Genomic DNA, 21,175 nt, shown 5'->3' on the forward strand with positions numbered 1-21,175 from the left:
TGTCTATATATATTTGTTCACAATGAAATGACACATTCATAAATACATATACATATAACTATTATGGTATTTAGTTTATGCGTGAACATAAACATATCACTCTTTTTGAAGAATACCCAAATAATGAAAAAAATCAAGCTTACAATGTTGATCTCAAGTTCTACACAATCTGACTTGACGCTAGACTGACATTAGGGTTTTATGACAACTTTAACCAAAACAAGGATAAAGATCTAAAATGAAGGACCAAAGTACTTAGTTCAACTCACTAGCAATTCAATGCTCAAAGGACTTGAGATGGCATTGACACAATTTGCCACTCGTCTATACTCCTCTCTCAGATGATACTCTCCCTTGTTCTTTCAGTGATGTTGGCTTAACGACCTCTTCTCCTAGATAGCACTTGGTCAATTGAAACACATTATTAGACCATATTTATTTTTAGGTTTAGATAAGTAAATTCATCATGCATAATCAAATATACATTAAATATGCATTTCAAAACTATGCCATTGTAACTTCAATAACATAATAGAATTTAAATCGACAACCGTTCTTGTTGTTAACAAACATATGTTCTCATTCGTAGCAAATTACCAACCATTTACTATGATATTTAAAAGTAAAGACTTCATAATTGGAATCAAATACTATGAAAAATTTGGGGATGTGACATACTCCCCCCCTTAAGAATCATCGTCCTCGATGAATTCAGTATAACAAGTTTATAAAGTATAGTATCAAACATAATAAAGTTTAAAATTTAGTCTTTTCTCAGCTAGAATATCAAGAAAATGAATGGGGAAAATTCTAATGGATCTCATCAAAATCCTCCCAAGTAGCGTTATCTTTTGAGTATTGGTCCCACTAAACCTTGCATTGCAAAACCTATTGATTATATAGGTGAATCTTATGCATGTCAAGTACTCTGAGAGGCTTGATTGTTACTAGTCCTAGATCCTGCAACTACAATGCATTCCAATCCAAGATGTGTGCAAACCCACTAATGTACTTTTTCAAATATGGAACAGGAAAAACATCATGTAACTGGGCTAAAGCTGGTGGCAAGGAAATCCTTTGGGAAACCTATTTAACTAATTCAAGAACTTTGAAAGGCCCTACATATTGGGGTGCTAGTTTGGAGGACTTTCCAAACTTGATAGAGCTCTTGTGGGGTTTAACTCTCAATAAAAAATTGTCCTTTACTGAGAATTGTCTCAGAATATGCTTGGCATCCCCATAACTCTTTTGCCTATAATTCACATTTGTTATTCTTTGCTTTTTTAATTTCACTTATTCTTCCATTGCTACTAGCATGTTCAGAACAATGCTAATCCTATCTTCTAGCTTATCCCAACTTATAGGATTTTGGCATTTCCTTTTGTATAATGCACTTCAAATGGAGTCATTTTGATTGAAAAGTGATAAGAATTTCTATAGGCAAATTCCACAAGAAGAAGATAATCCCCCCTCTTGTACTATTGATCCATGCAATATACCCTTAACAAACCCTCCAAGACTTGATTAACTCTCTTTATTTTTACATCGGTCTCTGGATGATATGTTGAACTTATGTTGAGTCCCTAGTGAAGTAAATAAGGCTTTCCAAAACCTCGATGTCTTATGAGAATCTTTGTCTAAGAGATCTTCGCATGAACTCCATGTAATATTAACACCTCTTGGACAAACCTAATGAGCTATAACAAATGCATTATCAATCAAAGTATAAAATGTACTACCTTGGTGAGCCTATCCACCACTACCAAAGTAGCATTGTGTTTGTTTCTCAACATAGGAAGTCCTTGTACAAAATCCATGCTGATGAATTTCCACTTCCTTCTTGGAATCTCATTGTTATATAAGAGTCTTTTTGGGTGTCATTGTTCCACCTTCACCCTTTGGAATTCTAGACATCTTTCCACAAATCTTGCAACATTCTACTTCATGCCCTTCTAGAAATATAGCGGTTTGACATTGGCTAGGAGTTTTGTCACCCCAGGATGTCTTGAATAGGGTGCAATGTGAATTTCCCTCAACATAGTATTCCTTAAATCTCCTGAGTTTAGAAGTTACATCATTCCCTTATACATGATCAATCCATCTGACTCAAAACTAAATAAATCATACCTTGGGTCTGAGGGGTTTATAGAAAGTGATTTTTTAACTTGCTTATAATACTCATCACCTAATGAGTTGCGCAAAACCAAATTCCTAAAATCTAGATGAATAGGGACCATGGATGAGATGTGTCATTTACGACATAGGGCATCTACCACTTTTTTCTTGTTACTTATAATATAATTGATCTCAAAGTCATAGTAAAAAATTAGGGCAAACCATCTTCTCTATTGAGAATTAAGATGAGGTTGAGTAAATAAATACTTAAGACCATGATGGTTAGTCTTCAACTCAAAAAATTTCTCCAGTAGCTAATATCACCACATCTACAAAGCATGTGCCATAGCTACTAGTTCTAGATTCTGAGGAGCATAGTTTTTCTCATAAGTCTTAATCTTACGAGACTTATAGGCTATAACTCACCCTTCTCCTAATGCATCAGTTGTTAGTTCTAAATGACCTTCTCGATCAGGAAATTTTAAAATTGGAGTTGTAGTCGACAGCTCTTTCAATAGATCTAACGCTCTTTGGCACTTCTCAGTCCTTTCAAAGCACTTACCTTTCCTTTGAAGAGAGGTAATGGGATATGCAATTTTGGAAACTTTTACCACAAATTTCCTATATTATCCTGCTAAACCCATAAAGCTCTTGACCTCATGCACATTCCTTGAAATGAGCCATTCCTTGACTACTTTATTGTTTGTTGGATCCACCACAATTCCCTCAACGGATATAATATGAACCAAATATTGGACCTCCTTTTGAAATAAGGTGCATTTTGAGAGCTTTGCATATAGCTTGTGCTCTCAGAGTCTTTGGAGAACAAATCGAATATGTTGAGCATGTTCTTCCTCATTCTCGGAGTAAACGAGTATATCATCTAAGAACACCAAGACAAACTTGTCTAGGAAGTCCCTTAACGCATTGTTCATCAAGTTCATAAATGCAGCTAGGGTATTGGTTAGTCCAAAAGGTAAGACCATGAACTCATAATGTTGTCGCCCCATGCATTTTATCAAAGAGATCATCTATACCTTGCAATGGATACTTTTTCTTTATTTTTTCCTTATTAAGCATATGGTAATGAATACATAATCATTGGGTTCCATCATTCTTCTTGATGAAGATAACTAGAGTTCCCCATGGTGACACATTGGGCCTAGTTAGACCCTTACTCAATAATTCATGCAATTGTGCCTTTAATTCCATTAGCTTTGTAGTAGTCATTTTGTAAGGAGCCTTGGAGATTGGTACTAAATTGGGCACAAGATCTATGGAGAAATTGAAAAATCTCTTCAAAGGCATTCCTAGAAGTTATTCTAGAAATACATCTTGATAATCTTGCAGGAATGGACAATCTTCTAGACATGGTTTCTTTTGTTCCTCAAGTTTCTCTTCATTCATCCCCTAGATTATAGGAGAATCACTAAAAGCTAGATCATCAAGGACATGAGCTTCAAAAATATCTTCAATCTTCTCCATTTTAACCACAAAGAGTTTCCATCCTCTTCACTCTACTCTTTTTAGTTGCATAGCTGAGATTTGTCTCAACTTGACTTCTCTCTAAATTCCCTTGAGAAACACCTTATTCCCCAAACCATCCAAACATTCTATTTCCTTGGTGAAATAAAATATCTTAGCCCTACACCTCCATAACCATTTCATACCAAGGACCACATCATATGACCCTAAGGAGGCTACGTAAAGGTTGGCTTCAGTTGAGAAGTTCTAAAGGTTAACTAGGGCTTCAAATAGGCATTTCTCTACCCTGGCCTTCGATTGATTGGCATATTCTATGGTCTAGGGTTTTGCCATTTATCTAGCTCTCCTAGGAAATTTATTTAGTAATCTAGGTGCTATGAAATTCTTTGTTGCACTAGTATCAAAAAGAATAGAAATAAGGACTCCAAAAAGTGTACCCAAAGTCTCAATGGGAGTGATTTGGTATTTTGCTTGACAATCATCAAGAGCAACATGCATTCTTTGTTGAAAGGCTTCTTGTTGACTCGACCATGATTTATCCTGAGATAGGGCACCTTGGTTCTTGTTTGGACATTAGTTATCATAGTGATCACCGCCACAAGAGAAACGTCCCCCTAGAGGTCCTCATTTATCAATATCATTGTCCCCATTGTCCCCATTCCTTTTTCCATTGTATCTCCCTTCCTTGTCATTTTTACCTTCATTTTAATTGCTCTTGAAACTTGTATCTTCTCTTTTCTCGAAATCAAACTTGTTTCCCTTTTACTTAAAATATTGATGAACCAGTTATATTTCTTGAAACCTTTCTCACATTGTGCGTGTTGGAGATTGTTGTAAGTATGCTACAAATATGTGCTTGAGAGATGTGTTGTCATTGATGTCAACATATTTCTCTATCTGTGATAGTGTTGCAGTGAAGTTTAGTGAGTTAGTTTGTTTGGCATGTTGATGATCAGAGTTGGCAGATTAAAGGGTTTGTAGAGGATTATTTGTAGATGATTTACTACAATTTTTAGGGGTCCGCATGAAGATCTGAGTTATGGGGATCTATGTTGAGACTAATTTTTCAGTTGTTCAATGGTGGTAGAGTGTCAGTATTTTGATCTGCATTGCTCCACATTGTAATATCTTAATCTACATATTTGGAGATATGTTTGGGATTTTTATGTGTATTCTCAATTCAGATGGTTCTTGGTTTGGAGCTCTGCAAGTTATTTTTCCAGGTTGACAGTCATTGCAGTGAGTGTTCTTGAAGTTTGATATAATGATGATATGATTATAGTAATTTGAGTTTGTATGGATGTGGTATTGGTAATTCATGATTCTTGAGGATGTTTATGGATCATGTACCTTTTGTGTTGGTGGTCTGCATTGATCGGTGTGCACGTAATTGATGGTTTTCTCCAATGTGTTAGTGTTCTTCATATTTGTGGCCAACCAAATGATCATAGCATGTTGTGGATGTTCAATGAATAATTCTTGGAGGTGTTTCACATTTGAGGCATGTGATATGGGTCTGTGCTATGTCTTGGCCAACATTTCTTGGTCCGCATGTGATATTGTAGCATGTGTGGTTATATTTTTGTAATTAGGTGATGAGTGTTGAGATGACCTTGTTGATATTTTCAAGGTTGATATCATGTATAAATAAATATAATGTCTCTGTAATTGAGTGTGTTATATATGGGTGAGAATCAAATGTGTGTGAGCAAATAATGTATTAATCTTTCGAAATCAAAGAAGAAGTGTGAAGAAGAGGAAGTTGTTATGTGCCTAACCAAAACTGTAACTAGGCATTAAGGAAATGTTATTCTTTAGTTCATGATTTTTTGGATGTGATCTGAATCTATTTGTAAGACAGTGAGTCTTCCCTAGGTTGTAGCCCTTGTTATTTTTTAGCAGTGTGTTGAATGCATGTGCATTCCCCGTTGTAATTTTTCTATACTTCTAACATATTATCATCATATTGTGGGTAGTTTCCCATCATGGTTTTTACCTTGACCAAGTTTTTCACATCAAAAATCTTAGTGTTATGTGTGTTCATATTGTGTTTTTGATTCATGCTTTCCTGCTTAATTATTAGATCTAAGAATAAGTTTAAATTGTGTAAGTTTTTGTGACAACTGATTCACCCCCCCTCTCAATTGTTTTCCCTATTTCCATCAGTGCAGCCATAGACTTGCTCATATACTTGGTTCATAAACGTTGGACCCAAAACATCCACATGACTTTCAATCAAGGTGCTCAAACCTAGGATAAACTTCCTTACTTTAATCCTCTCATCTAATTGAAATTAAGGCACATATTTAATCAAGTGGGTGAACTTCTCCAAGCAACCAATCACTGAAATATTCTCTTGAGTCAAATTTTGGAAGTTAGCCAACTTTTTATTGAAGAATAACTGAGGCAACCACCTCTGATGAAAAAATGGCCACAAATTGTTCCCAAGTCAGGGTCATGGTTTTACTTTGCAATTTATGCCTTCTTATTTATCCATCACGTGGATGCTTCTACTGACAGTTGAAAGGCTCCCCAAGTTGCCTTGGCAACTTCTAAGTAATTCCTGACATCGAAATATTTCTCCATTTTTGGAGATCCATGCTTTTATTGTATCTCATATAACTATTCCATCAAACTTGGGTGGTGTTACTTTCATAATATCCCTGGATAGCTTGTGTGCCAACTGATCTTTCATATTTCCTTCTTCATTAGAATAATTTTCCTAATGATCATTCCGATTTGTGTGCTTAGAGTGATGAGTTTGATCATGCCTGGACTCTTCTTCCTCTTCCTAATGTGTTCCTCTATCAGAATGACCTTGTCATTATGACTACTCATCATGGTTAAGATGGGTATAACCCTCAAAGTCATTAGAACTAATAACTATCCCCTTAGGCAGTCTTTGTACATGAAGATGCTTCCTTGAACCTACTAGTTCAATTGGCGAAAACATAATGAAGGAAATATTTCCTTTAATTTCATTGCATTGGAAATCATGAAACAAAGACATGGCTTAAATAAAATTTTACCAAATATATCCTCTAGCAAAGTATTGTATCTGTCTCTTAAGCCTCAGCTAGTCAACTAAAGGAGGGAGAGCATCATCTGAGTGCTATACCTCCAACCACAAACCAATGATCTCCCACAAACCTTCCTACTGGAAGTGTCCCTGCCCTTCACAAGGAGTATAGACAAGGGGACCTATGTGGTGCCATCTGAGTACTAGTGTCATGTGCCACATATCTCAAATCTGACTATTCTAATATACACTATCTTCTAACTAAGTATGACTATTCTAGATGATTTTTGTTCTAGCAACACTTGTGACTTGTTGGGTGCAGTGAAAAATATGACACTTTCGCCAAAGTTTTATATTTAATAAAATGTCTTTGTTAACCGACCTCTTACTTGACTTGGAAACTACTCTCTTCCTAAGGTTTGGTAAGTAATAGTAGCAAGACCAAAATTAAAACATAAAAAGTACTTGCTTACATGAACAATTAACGGTATGGACTTTCCCTTTGCAACTACAACCTCGAATATAGAGTTGCTACTCTTAGTCCAACTTAAGTTTGTTTTAGGTATAACTTCCATGCATGACTTATAGAGTACAAGAATATAATAAATTCATTGACTAGGATTCTATGAGCCACTGTTCTCTCTTGAGTTCCTAGTTCTTTAAAATGACATTGTAATGCTCACCAAGAGTAACCTAGAGAAACTAACTATCTAACTAGAAACTTAGAGATAAATTTTTTTTAAAGGTTACAACACACACATAGTAACTTCAGATACATTCATTAAACTATTATTAACACAGTCAAGGTAGGGAGATCCAATGAAGGACATCCCTACCTTGCAGCCTATAACACAAAACACCATGCAAGATACCGACAACCAGTAACACAAGATATTATGTATGGTGAAAATGGATAACAATAATAACAATATTGAAAGGCTAAATGAATTCAACCACAAAACCCTAGCCTAACAATCAACAAAGATCCACCATAACATATGAAGATTACCTAAGATAATGCAAATCAAATGAAATCACAAAGATTATACCATCACATGTCCAATAGGGTTTTGATCTCCATTCTTCCTATCTCCATTGATCTTGCTTGATATATTTGCTCTCAGATTTTATGTGCACAAGAGCTCAACAAAGAACGGAATGTGGTTGCAAGTAGGATCGTAGTGTAGCAAGTTGCATGAAAGATCATTAGCATGAGTGATTAGAATGCATAGAATGATTAGGGTTTGATAATGAAGAAGGCATCTCCTTAAATAGAAGACACAATATGAAATGGAGGGATAAGATTGAGAGGTGTAAAAAGGAGGTCGGCTAGGATTAGAGGGTAGGTAAAAGAAATACCAAAATAATGAAAGGGGTAGGTAGTGTATGAATTAAGAAATGAATGACATGTGTCATGGGTAGAAAAGGTTAATGAATTAATTAAATAAATAAAGATTTATTTAATAAATAGAAGAAGTAGGATAATTAAATAAATAAAAATATTTATTTAATTTAGGAAAGGGATAATTTAAATAAATAAATGTATTTATTTAAATGAGAAATAAGGCTAGAAGAGGATAAATGAATTAATTAAATAAATAAGGATTTATTTAATTAATAGAAGAATTAGGCTTAGATAATTAAATAAATAAAATATTTATTTAATTAGACATGACAATTTTAGGTGTCTACATTTTGCCCCTCTTTGAGACAATGCGGCTTGTCGCGTTGTTTCAAAGAAGATAAGATGAACTGATACAGAGTTGCCCCAGAATGGGAATGATATGCCCCCTCGAGAGATTGGATGAAAATGTCTGAAAAGATTGCAGACAATCTCTCGATAAGAAAGAGAGGCTAGAATGGACTGACCGGATAAAGTGACAAAGTCATGGGATAAAGAAGACTGACTCGGGAAACGAAGGCTAGGGGTAGTCTATAAGATAGACCACGGGGGAAAATACATCCTCATTGTCATCTACACATCCACGAGAGCAGAGTGCAAAGCGAAAATAGAGCAGCAGCAGTCAGCAGTGATGGCTTTGGTTCATAGATTTGACCGCGTTCGCCGATTCCAGAGGCCAGCAGAGGCAGGAGAGCCAGTGAGTACCACAAAACCTCCTTGTACTTTGATGCATTTATTGTCATTAATGCATGTCGAATAGGGTAATAAATGCACTTAGACTAGGGTCCAAAAAGTGTCAAAAAATGTCCAGGCACGTCTGTGCAGAGCATAGGCAGGTCTGTGTCAAGAAGGCGCATCTGTGTTTTTCAGGTGCGTCTATGCAGTCTTTGAGCGTGTTTATGTCATGTAAGCGTGTTTGCGTTTGAAAAGTATGAATTTGCATCTTCTAGGTCAAATCGGCAGTTCTATGATGAACATATGCTGTCGATTGGATAAGCTACTGAGAGGATCCTCTAGGAAGACTAGGATAGATCAAGGCACTTTGTGATGAACAGTGAGTACCAAGATAGAGTACTTTGTGATGAACAGGGAGTACTGAAATATGAGCAGCACTTTGTGATGAACAGGGAGTACTGAAATATGAGCAGCACTTTGTGATGAACAGGGAGTGCAAATGTGAGTAACACTTTGTGATGAACAGGGAGTGTCACACACGTAGTACTTTGTGATGAACAGTGAGTACCACTAGGATAAATAGCAACACTTTGTGATGAACAGTGAGTGTCACTAGGATAGATAACCATCTGCATTTAGGTAGCTAGTAGCATTTTTTGATAAACAGTGAATGCCACCATGACTGACATGATTGATTTTCTTGACTACAGGAGTATTTGCCTATGTTGGAGTCACGGGAGAGATTCCCGTCCACACAGAGGTTGCAACCAGAGTTGTCGTTTCAGGATAGAGCTGCCATTGAGGAGATGGGATTTGAGACATGTGTTGTATGTGCCTGAGTTTCGGGCAAACATGGGTTTGCTGACTGCGTTGGCTGAGAGATGGCACTCTGAGACGTGCACGTTTCATTTGCCGATGGGTGAGATGACAGTCACCCTGGAGGATGTATATAGGATTATGCGAATACCGATTGATGGGGAGCTGATTTTGTACGATCGAGATGGAGATAGGGATGCCCTTAGACAAGTTTTCTAGGATCCAAGACTAGAGATGAGGGTGGGACAAGTGGCATGGGATACCATGACATAGACAGGATTAGCACTACCAACAGTGTTGGCAGGAGTTATCAGTGAGTTCCTCTGTATCAGTTTTGTACCATTTTGTATAATGTAGACACCTGCGGGTGATTGTAGCCATATGATTTTGACATCATTGTATCATGACACTTTATATATATATATGAGATGATTCATCTTTGCGGCCACTATATGCATGTGTACCTATGTGATGAGATGTTCTTATGTGATGCTTATGATATGGATGCAAATATGTATATGATGCAATGCAATATTTTTTTTATTTTTTTTATTTTTTATGTTTTATATGTGTATGCATTATGCAAATGTGAATGTATGTAATGCAGATGAATATGATAATGCAGATGTAAATTGTGCTAACAAGTGTTGTGTGCAGGATGTGATGCAGTTGTGATATCTATATGTATGTATGAAATACTTATATGTGGTAATGTAGGTGCAGCTACATGAAATGCAAATATTTTTGGTGTGTCATTATACTCAGTCATGTGATAGCAGGCTACGCGGACTCGAGAAGGATGATGGAAGTCAATCAAGAAAGGGGGATGAAAGATAGAAGATATGAACGTGAAAGAGCTTCTTGTGCGTTATCATCATTGAGCTTTATTATGGCAAGATAGGTTATGACAATCGAGGCATATGTTTGACCCAGAAAGTCATTGTACCTGTTTGCATGGAGATAAGACAGTCACAAACAAGGAATGCCCCAATTCATACTAGACTCACAGTGTCCTCATATCCTTGGACAAGCCATAGCATTACTAAAAGACAATCCACAAACAGCAAACAAAATAGGTGACGATACCCCATCCTCGCCTTTCTAGTCAAAGACATCCTGGAGATAGAATCTCTAGTCAGAGACATCCTGGAAAAGCTAAAAGACATGTCACCAAAAGATAAAATCAAAAGAAAACCAAGACTCGACACCAACATCCACTGTAGTCCTCAAGTTTAGTGTCTCTTATCACTTGTATAAGTCTTATTCGATTGTGGTCACAATGTTTACTTTCACATAAAGGATAGATAGCACTGAACCATAATGTTGTCTGAGTCTGTTGAAAGATTTGATTTGTTGAAGCCCATTGTTGCTGCTGTGTCTCATCTAAAACTGACTGAATCCATGAAACTGATACTTTATTGTGGAGAAGATGAAACTTTATTGCGGATTGTGCGCGGATAGACTGAAGAAAGCTGGAAGAAACTATACTCCTCAAAACATGTGATGTTCTCAGTTCCACACCCATCACTAGACGTAGGATTTGCCTTAGCCACAGATAGGATCTGATTTATTATGGATGGAAAGGGATGTGAAAAGGGAGGTTTATTATGAATGGCTAACCAATCTTGGGTAGATCAATAACAAGCCATGATGGGAATGGGTAAGTTTATTATGAACGAATAGGTTGTGAGTGTGTGCAAAGTGAAATGATGAAAAGAATCCTGAAGGAGGGAGGAGCAATGTCTCTACACATGGCACTGGTGACCCAGTTTTCACCATGGTACTTGCCCAGGGCACCACCGAAGTGGTTTTCACCGTTGGACGAAATTATTTCTCTTTACTTTTTTCAATTTTTCAATGTTTTTTGTTGTCACAAGGCACCTGTTTGCCAGGTTTTCACCAGGTAACGATTTTTTTGTTTTATAAATTTTTTTTTAATTTTTGAATTAGGATATTCTGAAGAGCTATGTGTAAAACCTACGAAGGTGCATGCTATTGATAGGATCCTCCAAAGGTTCACCTTCTGTAGTTGAGAGCTGATATGCCTCAGAGCCATATGCTGCTGTAATAATGTAAGGACCAAGCCAGTTTGGTTCGAACTTGCCCTTCTTCTCTCTGTCTTGTTGATTTTTAGGATTTTCTCTGAGAACCAAGTCACCTACCTCAAATGTGCGAGGCTTAACCTTGTGATTGTAGCTGCATTGTTCCTTGACTGAATGATGTGTAGCTTGAGTGACTGTCTTCCTTGATGAAGGAACTGCGATAGAATTACTAGTGTGTGGACTACACAAGCCCATATGCGTGTCACCTGAAGAAGTTTGGGCATCACTGATAGCAAAGTCCTTCGAGGAAGCTCCATTAAAGGTCCGTGATGTATCACCAAAAGGGGATGGATGTGTGGAACAAGTGGATGAGTGATGAAGGCTTATGATTGTGAAAAGAAGTGAAAGTAGGATAGCATGATGGAGACTTAAGATCAACAAGTGTGCTTTTTGACTTGAAATTTTAGAACTTTTGCCCCCAATTATTTTGATATTAGGGGAGATCAACTCTTGTTCTTTTTGCTTCATAGGATTTTTATCCTTGACCTTGATTTTTGCAGAGTCCAATAGCTTTTGATTTTGATCTGGACTAAAGGACTTTTCTTTATTTTTGACTTTTAGATTTTTCTTTTCAAAGCTTGATTTTTGATCCCCAGTTAGTAAGGGCTTTTGTAATTCTTGTTGATCCAAGTCTAGGGGAGGAGTGGAAATGGAATGAGCGGATGATATGGTAAGGCTATGTGAGTTCTCAAGAGGGTTGGCGATACACTCAATAGATTCTTTGTTAGAACCACTCTTAGGACTATTGATATCAAGAGTTGCTTGCACCGCTAGAGGAGATTTGCATTCAGACTTAGTAGACACAACACTAGGTGGTTCACACCCAATTCCTTGGCATTGAAAATTGTTTGTAGGTTGTTCTTGTTGATAGAATACCTTAGGAGATAATGGGAGTTGGTCAACATGAAATATATACTCACCACATCCTAGGTCTTTAATCTTGAACTTTTCTTTTAGCTCTGCTTGTTTGGATGTAGAAGCTTTTAAGGATTCAGGATCCACATATGCCGATGAAGGAACAGCTTCGCGATTGACTGGGATTGTTATTTCTGATCTAGGTCATAGATTGTTGCAATATATGAATGGATTTTGATCCGCTTTGACAGTCACTTCAACTCCATTGTGTAGAAACTTGATACATCGATGATATGTAGATGGGACTGCGCTCATTTCATGAATCCATGGGTGTCCCAAGAGTATGTTGTATGTGAGATCGATGTCTAGGACTTGACAAACCACATCCTTTGTAACTGGCCCAACTCTGAGAGGTAAGGTGATTGTGCCCTTGGATGAACGCTCTTCATCATCATATGCCTTGATGGTGATTTTGTTTGTAGAATTCACAGCTTTATCAGAATATCCCAATTGTTTAATTGTGCTCAATGTACAAATGTTTAGACCTGCTCCTCCATCTATCAAGACTCATTTGATTCTATGTTTGTGTATGAAGGCTTCAATGTGTAATGGTGCATTATGTGGCTAACTTACGGAGGCATCATCAGCTTCTGTGAATGTAAGGGAATGTGGAATGGAAAGGTATCCCACCATGGCTTGAAACTGGTCCACGTTCAGATCAGTAGGAACAGTAGTATCTCTCAAGATTTTGTCAAGAATAGCTTTATGAGTGGGGGATATACGTAAGAGCTCAAGGATGGAGATGAGTGCGGGTGTCTTCCCTAACTGTTTTACATGGTCATACTCAAGTTTGGTTGATGAAGAAGCAGTGTTTTTAGTTGGAGCACCTTGCAAAGTGAATTTACTTCGGTGAGTTGTAACATGACATTCAGAGGTAGGTTCAGAAGAAGATCCAATACCTTTTAGGACAATCCTGGGTCTCTGAGTAGAATTCTCAGATGCTTTGTCCTTGATGATAATAGTAGAGACGTAATTGTCCATCGAGATATTATTGATAGTTGAATCATAGTTGTAAGGTGCTCTAGTATAGTTGGCTTGGTCATTTGTGGCTTTAGCTTTTCCCTTGTCATGTTTTGGAAATGGTTCCTTAAACATCTCATGTTCTTGATTAGACGAATGTCCCTCAATCTCAATGTCACCTCTATCAATGAGATCTTGTATGATGTTCTTTAGTCGATGACAATTTCCTATCTTATGACCCTTGCTCTTATGAAATTCACAATACTCATCATCATTCCACCAATTCGGCTTAACCTTTGGTTCATATGGAGGAAAATCTGGAACTGCGATTACCTTGTTTGCCACAAGCTTCTTGAAAACTGACTCAAGTGGTTCTCCCAATGGAGTGTACTTCCTTCGTGATCTGGAAGTTGTTTGAGTATTTACTTGATTGTTTGTAGAACTTGATCCTGAAAAGATGAATTTGGGTCGCACCATGTTGGCATCAACAACACCATCATTGACTGTGTTCTTGTTTTTATTCCAAAATCTTGGCTTGTCTTTTCCTTTAAAGTCATCTTTGTTTTCCTTGAATATCTTAATGACTCCTTGTTCAATTAGGACCTTCTCTGTCGCTAAGCCTTTTTCAATGACATCCTTGAAGGTGGACAAACAAGCTTTCCTTAAGTCATAACCAATGTCTTTGTTAACATTTTGTGTGAACATCTCTACCATTTGTTTTTGTGGAATCTCACAAGAGCATCTGCTGGCTAGATTTCTCCATCTTTGTAAAAATGATGCAAAAGATTCTCCCTCTTTTTGCTTGGTGTTGCACAAAGTAGTGACTGATATGTCTGTCTCTATATTGTAGGAGAAATGTTGAATAAATGCTTCTGCTAGGTCACCCCATGACTTAATACCAGGTGGAAGTTGGGAGAACCATTCCATAGCTTGATCACCTAAGCTTTGTGGGAATAATCTCATCAAATATGTCTCTTCTGCTGCTACCTCAATGCAAGCTGTGAAAAATTGTCTTATGTGTGCCTTAGGATCCCCTTTTCCTCTATACTTATCAAATTTAGGCGTCACAAAGTGTGTAGGAAAAAGAGGCATTGGAATGCTCTTGTCAAATGGATAAGGACATATGTCTCTCATTGTGTATGTTGGCTTTGGTGTATTTATGTCCTCCATTTTCTTTTGTAAGTCCCTGATTTGTTGCTCCAAATTGCTCTTAGGTGGAGATCGACTTCTTGGACCGTATCCTATGTTTGAGGTACCCATTGGAGGAGGTGCATGTTGCATATATGGATGATATTGATCATACACATGTTCATATGGAGGAGGTATGTAATGATGTTGCATATATGGACCACTTGGTATAGATTCATGTTGAGGAACACCATATCTATTTTGTGCATGTATACCATACTCTACAGGCATGTCATGTTCTATTGTATTGCCCCCAAATTTGACATGAGGTTTCCTTGTGTCCAAATTTTGAGCATGCCTTGGAATATCCCATTGCTTTGGTGGTTGATCCTTAGCATTGATATGTGATTGAGCATATTTTTCTCCATAAGACTTCCATAATGGTCTGCGAAGGTGAGTATCATATGTTTGACCATGTGTATGTGGGACCTCTGGTTTTTGAAGCAAAGCAGATGGTGATTCAGGTACCATGTGTGGTCCTCTATTTCCTCCACTATTAGGTCTCCTTTGATCCATATTGGAGTGAGGTTGTTGCAAAGGTCTATGTTCCATTATTTGAGACATGTCAAAATCATGAGGTATCTTGGCTCCACTTTGTGCCATCATGTGTAAGAAGTATTGTCTATCTCTCCTCATTATTTCCTCAACCAATCGATTGAAATGGGGATTCATAATGGATTCTTCCACATCTGCTGAATGTACTGAAAAGTTGTCCACATTGTCATTTTGTGTAGTATTGTTGTTTATAGTGTCCATGTTCTCAACATTTAGATTGTTTCTATAGGCATCCATGTCAGGTAATGTAGTATGACCAGAATTGAAAAAGATCTCATTGTCATACTCATAAGAACTCATGTTTGCGGACTCTTGAGCCTCTTTAGTTTCTCTCCTAGATTTTTGAAGACGGGTTTCAACCATGAACTAGGTATTGACCAAGATGTGAGAGACTAGATGAAAAATGGAAAGAGTATGGAAGACCAAGAGTTGGATGGAATGTAAATGAATCTGAGGTGTACTTGCAAATGTCCAAAGTGTAAGACCAAGTATGTAAGTAGTAGAGTAGGTGTGACTTCCAAACAGATGATTGTTTCTCTTGATGAGGTAAGCTGACCTTGACTCTAAGTAAGACCAAATGAGACCCAAAGGTAAGAAACCTTGATGAGGGACCACTTAGCAAAATGTAGTTGTATGTAGTATGTTGACAAAGTATGATGAGGACAAGCAAGTGACCTTTTGACTCAAGTTTAGACAAGTATGAATGTAATGTAAGGTGTAAAGCAATGATGGATTTTGTGAGACCCAAAGACAGGTTGAATGCTAGATGAAACCTGAAGAAACAACCTAGGAAGCTCAAGTATTCCGAAACTGATTTCTTTTGCTTGCTGGACTGTAAAATTTTTTCAATTTGTGAAGTTGTTGGTTGTGACCAAATCTGAATGTTTGACTGTTTTTCGTGACAAAAGGACACAATGTTGTTGAGGACTCAATGTTTGCAAGTGTTTAGACTTCAAAATGACTCCAAAAAAGTGTGTTGTTTGATGTAAAATTGTTTTGCATACACTTGAAAACACAAAAGACACAATGTTTTGTTGTTTGGTCTTGAATGTTTTGAATGTTTAAAATAAGTCAAGCACAATTTTTATGGCTGGCCAAGACAATAGTTGTTGATCCCACATGGGGTTTTACCCCCGAAGCTACGGTATTCAGAGCGGATACTTAGATGCTTGACCTCACTGGCTCCACCCTCGGCACTCACTTCTCAAGTCAGCCAAGCATCAGTCCCCATGAAAACTCCCCATGGCGAACTTTGTATCTCTACTAAGAACCGTATGTGTGTGGGCCGCTACCAGAGGTCCGACCTCCTGCCCCAACAACTAGAAGGATTTGGGCTTCTAAAACAAAAAGGTGCTAGTAAGGGCATCCGCTCGTGTGGCCATACATGCGGCACTTTCAGCTCTATAAATACAGAAGGCTCCCAGCCGGTAGGGGTTACGCCCTACAAATGATCAAATAAATTTGATCAAACGGGTTTATGGGGAGACATAGTGTCGGTATGAACTAATCAGCACACGTTATCCATAGTTTTCACCATGAATACATTTGATTATAGTGGTTCAGAAGAGGTGGGTTTTCCTCGCTACCACTTGGGTCATTCTCTTCTCACTAGTAGTCCTAATGACCACACGGGAAGACAGACCCTCTAAAGATTGAACAAAAAGAGCCTATTGCTCAAGACACAAAAGACAATGATTCAATTTTAGTGCACCAATTGAAGTGTTTGCTAGTCTATGAAAACAAGGCACACAATGAAAATCCAAAAACCCTTGCCAAGGATCTACAACAAAGATTTATTAGTAGTTTGGATTGTTTGAAATAATCACCCCTTCCTGCAAACACACAAGTTAGGTAAATTTTAGATCCAAAAGACTTTGTGAAATAGGGGCCTTCAATAATGTGTTTTGTTGACCAATTCAAAGATCTGATTTATCATAAAAAAGGATCACCTGTAAAATTTCAAGAGATTTCCAGAAATGTAAGAAAATCCAAAAAATTTGCTAATTTGCTCCAAAAATTAATTTTTTTATGAAAAATCATAAAAAATTCATATAAAATACAAAATTGATCCAAAAAATCTGAAATTTTTACTGGAGAGTTTCAATGGTCTTCCAAACTTGCACAAAAAATTTTCTGCAACAAATTCAAGCAGTTTGTGAGATATGAGTAAAATAATGCAAAACCCTAATTTTCAAAGATCTGATTTTTGAGGAATGATTTTGCTTCAAATTTAAAATAAAAAAGAACAGATCCTGTGTATAATTATGAGATATTTCCAAAAATATAAGAAAATCCAAAAAATTCTCTCATTTGCTCTCAAAATTAATTTTTTATGAAAAATCATAAAAAATTCATACAAAATGAAAAATAGATCCCAAAAATCTGAAATTTTTACTGAATCTTTCTAATATGTTTCTTGACCTTCACACAAAATTTAATGTCAAAATTCCAAACTGTTTGTGAGATCGGATCAAAATAAGGAAAAACCCTAATTTTTAAAGATCTGATTTTTAGGGAAATATTTTGCATCAAAATTAAAATCACAAATAACAGATCCTATGTATAATTATGAGAGATTTCCAAAAATATAAGAAAATCCAAAAAATTCTCTCATTTGCTCTCAAAATTAATTTTTTATGAAAAATCATAAACAATTCATAGAAAATGAAAATGTGCTCCAAAAATTCTGAATTTTGTCTTGAGAGCTCCTGATACTTTCTTCAACCTGCAAAAAAAATTTGGTGCAAAATTTCCTATCCGTTTGTGAGATATGATCGAATCTCTCCAAGATCTTGATTTTGTGTCCAAAACCCTAGCTGCACAAGGTTATTCTCCAAATTGTTTTACAAAATAGCAATATAGGGTTAGAAAAATCTGCAAAAAAAACATAGATCTAAGAAAAATCCATGTCCCACGGGGCGTGCCAAAATGTGTATGGTGAAAATGGATAACAATAATAACAATATTGAAAGGCTAAATGAATTCAACCACAAAACCCTAGCCTAACAATCAACAAAGATCCACCATAACATATGAAGATTACCTAAGACAATGCAAATCAAATGAAATCACAAAGATTATACCATCACATGTCCAATAGGGTTTTGATCTCCATTCTTCCTATCTCCATTGATCTTGCTTGATATATTTGCTCTCAGATTTTATGTGCACAAGAGCTCAACAAAGAACGGAATGTGGTTGCAAGTAGGATCGTAGTGTAGCAAGTTGCATGAAAGATCATTAGCATGAGTGATTAGAATGCATAGAATGATTAGGGTTTGATAATGAAGAAGGCATCTCCTTAAATAGAAGACACAAAATGAAATGGAGGGATAAGATTGAGAGGTGTAAAAAGGAGGTCGGCTAGGATTAGAGGGTAGGTAAAAGAAATACCAAAATAATGAAAGGGGTAGGTAGTGTATGAATTAAGAAATGAATGACATGTGTCATGGGTAGAAAAGGTTAATGAATTAATTAAATAAATAAATATTTATTTAATAAATAGAAGAAGTAGGATAATTAAATAAATAAAAATATTTATTTAATTTAGGAAAGGGATAATTTAAATAAATAAATGTATTTATTTAAATGAGAAATAAGGCTAGAAGAGGATAAATGAATTAATTAAATAAATAAGGATTTATTTAATTAATAGAAGAATTAGGCTTAGATAATTAAATAAATAAAATATTTATTTAATTAGACATGACAATTTTAGGTGTCTACAGATATAACTGGTAAAAAGATAAAGAACAACCTAACCGGTAGAAGCAACACACGATATAACTGGTAAATAGATAAATCAATCACTATAACCATTTAATGAATTACATAAGCCTTTAGCGGCTACACATGTTGGACCACATCCCAGGATTACAAAACAATCCATACAACACAAATATAAGATCAATAGATCTTCTGCTCAAAAAATAGGCCTCCAGTAATAGTCTGCATTGTTCTGCACTAATTCGGACCTTAGTCCATCCGGACTTCAGTCCCCCTAGACCAAAATCTCGGTCTTTGGTAATAGTTTACATTGTTCTACACTGATCTAAACCTCATTCCATCCGAACTTCAGTCCCCTTGGACCAGAATCTCGGCCTTTGGTAACAGTTTGCACTATTCTGCACTAATCCAGACCTCAGTTCATCTGGACTTCAGTCCTCCCGAACCAGAATCTCTCCAGAAAATACATCTTTGCTCGATCTCTTCTTTCTTGGGTCATTGTCCTGCAAAATGAATCTCAAAACTTTCCCTTTATACCATCTGCAAGTAATAACAACTAGATCAAGTCAGCCAAAGACCAACTAGTTCATGATGAAACATGTAAACGATAACATGTCAGCTCAAATCACCAAGAACATCTTCAAAAGCATAAAAATTCATGTGGTCCTCTGGAAACATCGGACAAGGCCCAAAACAACATCGCTAAGTGATCCGCAAGTTATGAGAACCACCTACAACCTGATTCATCTTTGTTCCATACACTATAAGACCAACTGGTAAGAACATACCAATACCAAGCCAATACTAGGATCGATGTCTCACCGGGATCAAATCCAAATTTCGGTTTCAACTACTCTGGTGCTCCTGCATCAAACTCTTGGGGCTAATTAAAAAGTGAGTTCCATCACTTTAATTGGTTCGACGATCTATTCAAGTCTCCACCCACTAATTGCCTCAATCTCAAGCTCTAGGTTTGGTGGTCTAAACAAGTCTACAAGCTGCCTCAACTTCCTTTCCAACCAATCGGTTCATAACTAGGTCTTCTTCGATCAACAGGTTCACAAACAATCTCTGATACCACTTAACACAGTCAAGGTAGGGAGATCCAATGAAGGACATCCCTACCTTGTAGCCTATAACACAAAACACCATGCAAGATACCAAAAACCAGTAACACAACACAAGATATAACCGGTAAATAGATAAAGAACAACCTAACCAATAGAAGAAACACACAATATAACCAGTAAACCAATAAATCAATCACTATAACCATTTAATGAATTACATAAGCCTTTAGCGGCTACACATGCTGGACCACAGCCCAGGATTACAAAACAATCCATACAACACAATTATAAGATCCGTAGATCTTCTGCTCGACAAATAGGCCTCTGGTAACAGTCTACACTATTTTGCACTGATCTGGACCTCAACAAATAGGCCTCTGGTAACAATCTGCACTGATCCAGACCTCAGTCCATCCAGACTTCAATTCCCCTAGACCAGAATCTTGGTCTCCAATAATAGTCTGCACTATTATGCACTGATTCGGACCTCATTTTATCCGGACTTCAGTCTCCCCAAACTAGAATCTCGGTCTCTAGTAATAGTCTGCACTGTTCTACACTAATCCAGACCTTAGTCCATCCGGACTTCAGTCCCCCCGCACCAGAATCTCTCTAAAAACTACATCTTCGCTCGATCTCTTCTTTCTTGGGTTGTTGTCCTACAAAATAAATCTCTAAACTTTCCCTTTATACCATCTACAAGCAATAACAACTCGATCAAGTTGTCCAAAGACCAACCAGTTCATGATGAAACATGTAAACGATAACATGTCGGCCCAAATCGCCAAGAACATCTTCAAATGCATAAAACCTCATGCGGTCCTTCGAAAACATCGGACTAGGCCTAAAACAACATCACTCAGTGATCCGCAAGTTACGAGAACCACCCGCAACCCAATTCATCTTCGTTCCATACACTGCAAGACCATCCGGTAAGATCATAGGAATACCAGGCCAATACCGAGATCGATGTCTCACCGGGATCAAATCCAAATGTCAGTTTGAACTGCTCTGGTGCTCCTGCATCAGACTCTCAGGGTTAATTGAAAAGTGAGTTCCATCACTTGATCTGGTTCAACGATTTATTCAAGTCTCCACCCACTAACTACCTCAAGCTTAAGCTCTAGGTTCGACAGTCTAAACAAGT

Source organism: Cryptomeria japonica, chromosome 7 (assembly GCF_030272615.1).
Source record: "Cryptomeria japonica chromosome 7, Sugi_1.0, whole genome shotgun sequence".
NCBI classification, from domain to species: Eukaryota; Viridiplantae; Streptophyta; class Pinopsida; order Cupressales; family Cupressaceae; genus Cryptomeria; species Cryptomeria japonica.